The sequence below is a fragment of the Lolium perenne genome, chromosome 3 (genome assembly GCF_019359855.2).
Source record: "Lolium perenne isolate Kyuss_39 chromosome 3, Kyuss_2.0, whole genome shotgun sequence".
NCBI classification, from domain to species: domain Eukaryota; kingdom Viridiplantae; phylum Streptophyta; class Magnoliopsida; order Poales; family Poaceae; genus Lolium; species Lolium perenne.
In genome coordinates, this window is record NC_067246.2 from 119,526,613 (window position 1) to 119,532,680 (window position 6,068).

The 6,068-nt window shown below is 40.6% G+C and overlaps 1 long non-coding RNA gene across 6 annotated transcripts; it reads left to right on the forward strand.

Annotated features, from left to right (window-relative positions):
- Positions 1 to 676: 676 nt before the first annotated feature.
- LOC139838473 (uncharacterized) lies at positions 677 to 5,859 on the forward strand. Of its 6 annotated transcripts, none has more exons than XR_011755316.1 (6): positions 677 to 1,654; positions 1,805 to 2,036; positions 2,858 to 3,026; positions 3,111 to 3,251; positions 4,020 to 4,238; positions 5,271 to 5,859. It is a non-coding gene; the product is annotated as an uncharacterized lncRNA (long non-coding RNA). The 6 variants fall into 6 exon arrangements; XR_011755315.1 differs by having other exon boundaries at positions 2,858 to 2,929; positions 5,271 to 5,857; XR_011755317.1 differs by lacking the exon at positions 2,858 to 3,026 and having other exon boundaries at positions 677 to 1,445; positions 1,564 to 1,654; positions 5,271 to 5,853.
- Positions 5,860 to 6,068: the final 209 nt, after the last annotated feature.

Consider the following 6,068-nt stretch of genomic DNA (forward strand, 5'->3'; position numbering starts at 1 on the left):
ATAGTAGTAACAACTTCCAAGACACAAATATAAAACAAGATTGCTGTAGTAAAATAAAAACATGGGTTATCTCCCAAGAAGTGCTTTCTTTATAGCAATTAAGATGGGCTCAGCAAATTTAATGATGCACTCCCAAGAAATAAGAGTTGAAGCAAAAGAGAGCATCAAAAAGCAAATTAAAAACACATTTAAGTCTAACCCACTTCCTATGCATAGGAATTTTGTAAATAAACAAATTCATGAAGAACAAAGTGACAAGCATAGGAAGATAAAACAAGTGTAACTTCAAAAATTTCAGCATATAGAGAGGTGTTTTAGTAACATGAAAATTTCTACAACCATATTTTCCTCTCTCATAATAATATCTAGTAGCATCATGAGCAAACTCAACAATATAACTATCACATGAAACATTCTTATCATGAGCTACATGCATAAAATTATTGCTACTCCCAACATAAGCATAGTCATCTCACGGTATGATTGCTGCACCCTCATGGGGCTCTCACAGGCGTTTGGATTTTGGGCCGTCCGATCGAGCTGACGTGGCGCGATCTCGGCCGACCGTTCCTTCCAGGGCGCTGAGGCCCTCCCACAGACCCACTTTTTATCCATGGGTCACTAAAAGCCCATCCCGGCCCGGTCGTGCGAGGAGACAAAACGAGCGCCCCAGCCACACCCACGCCCGCGCCCCTTCGTTCTCCCTCTTCCTCGCGAGAGGCGGCGGCTGCTGCGCCTCCTCCTCGATGCACCTCTGCCTCCCCTTCGGCCCCGCACACACCACCGCCGCGCGCCATGGCGTTGCCAGGAGGAGCGCCCGCTCGCGCGCCCCCTTCCCCTCCTGCTATTCCTCCCTCCGCAGCCGTCCTCCTCGTCCTCTTCTCTCCCCCAATCTCCACGCCCCCTCTCTCCAATCCCCTCAGATCTCATCCCTTCTCCTCTGCCACCCTATTTGCTGGTCTCTTCCATGGTGGGCGGACCAGGGAGAGGTGAAGGGACCGTGCCATGGCTGACGAGGTGGAGCTCTACGTGAAGCAGACCGCCATGGGCCCATGGCTGAGGAGGTGGAGTAGACATGAAGGAGCACGCGGGGAAGATGACGAGCCAGGCCATCTACATCAGCCCCTCTGCCTCCACGACATCCATCTTCCTCAAGAATGTTGGCCGGTTGAGCTCCCCCTTTTCTGGAGGAGAGATGGCAGGGAGGCCGAGCCATCTGCGCCGCAGTCGGCGTTGTCGCACACAGCCGCAGAGACAAGCGAGGAGGAGAAAGACAAGAAGGCCGAGCCATCTGTGCCCCGTCGCTGCACAGCTGCGAAGATGGGAGAGGAGAGGGGCGGTCGCCGGCATTCACAGCGGGTGCCCCTTGATGCTGCTGCACATGGACCTCGGCAACACCCGTTCTTCTCTCCTCTGGTTGTTTTGATTTGGCTCTGATGCACCATGTAGGCACCATGGTTTTTTCTTGGTCGAGCCAATAGTTTCGTCCAGCTACTTCATTGATGACTTTTCATTTGTTTAGATTCAGATTTACTATGATTTCTTGGTGCTATCATGTTGCAGGTTTGCAAATAAAAAGTTGGGGTTCCCACAAAATCTTCTGGGTTCAAGGGCCAGCCACGCCATGGTATAAACTAGAGCTCAGAAATAATCGGTATGTCAAGAGACGACATGTGTATGCTTCCTTCTATGTGAATGAATGAACGCTCTTTTCTTATGTCTTTGCAAGGCTGCCTGTTTATAATTAGTACAACCTGCATAAAAAGATAGCTTTAAAGTCTCTTATTTTCAGAGAATTTTGCAGGTATTGGCACAGGAAGTATGTGCACGTGAACTCTTGAAGTGTTGTAATCCTCTATCAAGTAACAAACAACACAAAAGTTGAGCTATCATAATGTGCGCTCATAAAATGTCCAGGTTTGAGGCTCACAGGAGATATCGATGAATTGAGTTGTTGTATGGATGGAAGTCACGTTTGATCCATTTCCTGAAGGCACATAGTTTCTCGAAGGTCGATCCTCGTTGTTTTATCTTAGGTAACTATCTCAACACATCCACTTCTACTCTGATTTTTAGAGCGCATATTCATGTTTATCTCTATATATATGGACTTATGTACCTCAAATCTACAGACAAAGTATACTGATAGGGCAATTTTTCTGTAATACACATGATCTACGTTTATTTTCAAAAAGGACATATGATCTAAGCTATAAAGAAAAACATGGATACCCTGATTCAGAAAGGAAAATGGTTAACTGTAAGTATCTTCCTGGGTTAGGTTAGATAAAACTGTCAGTATAAAAATATATAGTCCAGGTATATCTGACAAAAAGCTTCCTTTCCTAGCTGAAATGGGTAATTATAAGTAACAGTTTCCATCTGTTGTTTCCTTTCATCACTCGTTTCAAATTGCGGTGATTTGGTCACATATTGAGTATAACTTGTGGTGATCTAAGACGCCGCTCATATTTACGTGCATCATACATCCAGTCATATGTGATTTATGAGGTGTATAACTCCTATTGGTTTGATTCTCATATATACTTCCCATTTCATTGGCACTCTCTTCATTTCGGAGAAGTTTTTATTCCTACCCTATGAATCACTCTATTTATTCTCTAAATGTAGTGCAGAAATATATTTAGCTCACATTTTCAGATTGGTTGTCATTTAACCTCCGAACTGCAATTAAGTAGCTTGTGCTTGTGAATTTACCTAGCGAATATTTAAGTAGTTGGGTTTACATAAGATTATCCATGCATGTTTGAGGACTGTTTACCTTCTACAGACCAATTTTATATTTGTTGAAAGTTAAGATCTAATTTTATTGTCAATTCTCTCTGGTATATGGCAGGTATACATGCATCATCTATTTACAAAACGGTTATTTGGAATATTCGTGGCTTTGACATCTTATAGAAAAATGGTTAGCTGTTTTACACCTAATGCTCAATGGTGACTGCTCTGTTTTAGCTTCAAAAATTGCATGTGAAGCTAATTCCGAGTCAAGCTAATTCTGATGGGTCCTCTACAAACAACATATAATATTCATTTTTAACTTCATACATGGCCGGAGCTGATTCTTAGGCGTTCTTTCATTTCTACAGGTTCATTTGTTGTATAACTTCTGCAAGCGCCAGTGGTCTCGGTGGCTGAACCAATACTCTCACTGTGTGCCCTCGTTTTACTCTTTCCCAACTTAAGATGTGGAGATTTCCAGGAGGCTTGCTAATTTTGTTGACAACGTGGTGAGTTCCTTCTATTTTCTCTGGAAATTTGTGTGACATATGACTTTGAAAGCTCATGTAGGTTGTTCATCTACGAAACACAATGGCTTAATTGTTGAATGCCACTCTGTTATCTTTTGATCTCACCTTTTGCAATCAATCTGCCCAAAGAAAAAAATTTCTATGTGAAGTGAGGATAGAATTGAATAAAGTGGAACTTGTGCAGTATTATACATGATTTTTTTTGGGTATAGCTTCTTTACTTGAAAATATGCTATCCGCACATGCTGTGCCTGTTTAGATCTATTTTCTCTTAATAAAATTGTCAGTAGGGATTCATCAGAGGATGTGGGGCACAATGTCCTTTTCCTCTTGTACTCCTCTTCTCAAATTATAGAGAGGAAATGGGATATTATTACCGAGTTCTCTATGTTGAATCGTCAATTTCCTTGGTTCAATAGCGAGTGCTAAAAATAGTGTTATTTGGTAATTTTAGTTCATGCTAAAAAAAAGTTTCACCATCTAACTGTATCTTGAGTCTCAGATTGGATTTTAATGTGACTTTCACTCGAAAGAATGTCTACGATCTTACTGTTTATTATTTGACTAAAACCTATGGGAAGTTTCAGTTTAATAATTTTTCTTCTTTTCATTATTAACCTTTCCTCCTGCTGTATTAGTTTTATGGTATCTATTGTATTTTTCACTTCAGGTATTTGTATGTTACTTTTAATGTCGCCCTTAGTGTAGAAATTTTCCCTATCACTGATGATGAAGTTATGTCTCAAGCTCACGATGCCCCGTCGGTCGAGCCATGGAAGAAGCTATTGTGGTTGCTGCCTCAACACCGTCTGCAGGGCAAAATCAATATCCGTGCTGCCGCTGGTGAGATGGAGACGACGATTTGAAGTCCCAGCAGCATTTCTGATGGCAGAACCAGTTCTCGGACGCCCTCCATCAGCCCTCACCTATTGCCTTGAAGAGCAACACCCAACCTACAGCAGCAAGGTGAGCCCCCATCTCTACAGTTTTTAGGATCTTCTCTTCACCTGGTAGGTAGTGTCAACTGTTAATTTTGTACACAAAACTCAGTTTCTTTGAGCCTATTAAACCAGTCTACGCAGAACAACATAATATCTTTGATAGGGTTTATAATTGAGTATGTCAGTTATCATCTAACTTTAACAAAACTAAAAGCAGCACCGATGTTACTCTTTGATTCAACTTGCTTAGTAGTTACTGCATTCCACATATATTTACATTTCAGCTCACTTTGTCCAGTAGCTGATGTTACTCTTTGATTCAACTTGCTTAGTAGTTACTGCATTCCATATATATATTTCAGCTCACTTTGTCCAGTGGCTCTAAGTAGATCCTTGTCCCTCTTTCTAATAAATTTTTATTAGGCTGAGCTATGACATTTAATCTGTACTCAGCTTTTGGTTAGTAGTGTTCAGTTTAACACAATCAGTACTCTTAACTATATTATATTTGTACCTCCGCTTGTTTTGATGGTTTGTATTGCAGAAGAAAATAATGTGTTTATCTTAGTTAAATGGTAGCATTTTTTTTCTTAGCTGTAACAGTTTGCTCACTTACAAAAGAAAACCATGTGTTCAGCTTTTTAAGAAAACAATGCACTCATTGATGTTGCTTCATCCTGCGATGTCTTTTTGGATGCGTATATCTATATCTGACAAGCATATATAGTACAGACATTGATTGGAAACAGTGGTGCTTTCACTTCAGATTCAGTATATGTTTATCGCTATGTTATGTCAGAGTCAAATACATGTAACCCAAATTAATTTATCTTTTCATTAGATTTCTTTTGTGATGACCTGACGGGTCTGCAATTTTCTTGGCTCTACTCACGATGTTCTAATGGACATGATTATATATTAATTCCAATCTCCCCCGAGAAACAAAGTTCACATATTCTCTTTCTGATTTTATTGAAATGTTTTACTTACAAAAGCAGTTCAATCTTATATATCTTATATTATATACCTAATTTCCTGTTTAATATGAAAATTTCAGCCCGGAGCAACTCAGAGATGGTTTAGGGGAATGCACTCACCAATCTGGATATATTTGGACCACCATATTGTAGTTCCAAACCACAGTCATCTCGGCCATTCATTAATGGTAATACTTTATAAGTGCATTGTTCCACAATAGCTTTGAATTATGAAAAGGTCTAGACATAGCTTTGTTTAGTTTGGGTTAAGTGGTATCTAAAATCCTAGCCTGTTGTTGGAACCTAACATACTGGTATGAAGAAAGCGTATATCAACTGTGATTGAATTCAACATTGTTTCAGTTTATTAGATAGATACTTCGCCACAGTTTGATCATGTATCAAGTGGTTAAGAACAAGTCATGTGGCATGTCGTCAAAGCTCAAGAAGTACTATTAATATTTGGATAGGAATTGGATCGGATGGCAAATCAGCACGGTGGCCAAAATCTGCTTGCTACCGTGGCCGGGATGGACAATCCAACCTGCTTTTGCCCGACTCCCTTCAGCATCTGGCCAGCCAGACAACCATCACCTTCTCATGTAACCTGTTACCTCTCCAAACTTGTAGCACTGCAGAACATGAATTGTACTTCACTAGGCTCCCACGAGGTACATAAGAAAGTTCAATAATTTTGTAGGTTGTACACGTGTTCTTGTTTTCTGCAAGAGTTATAATTAAAGGAATGCATTTAAGCTCTGAACATTTCTATTGAGATTAATTTGAGAGCTTGAAACCTAGGACACTAGCATGTAGTGGAAATACATGTACAGCATCATAAGCAACTTTGTCAGCCTGTTAGCTCACCACTTATTCAG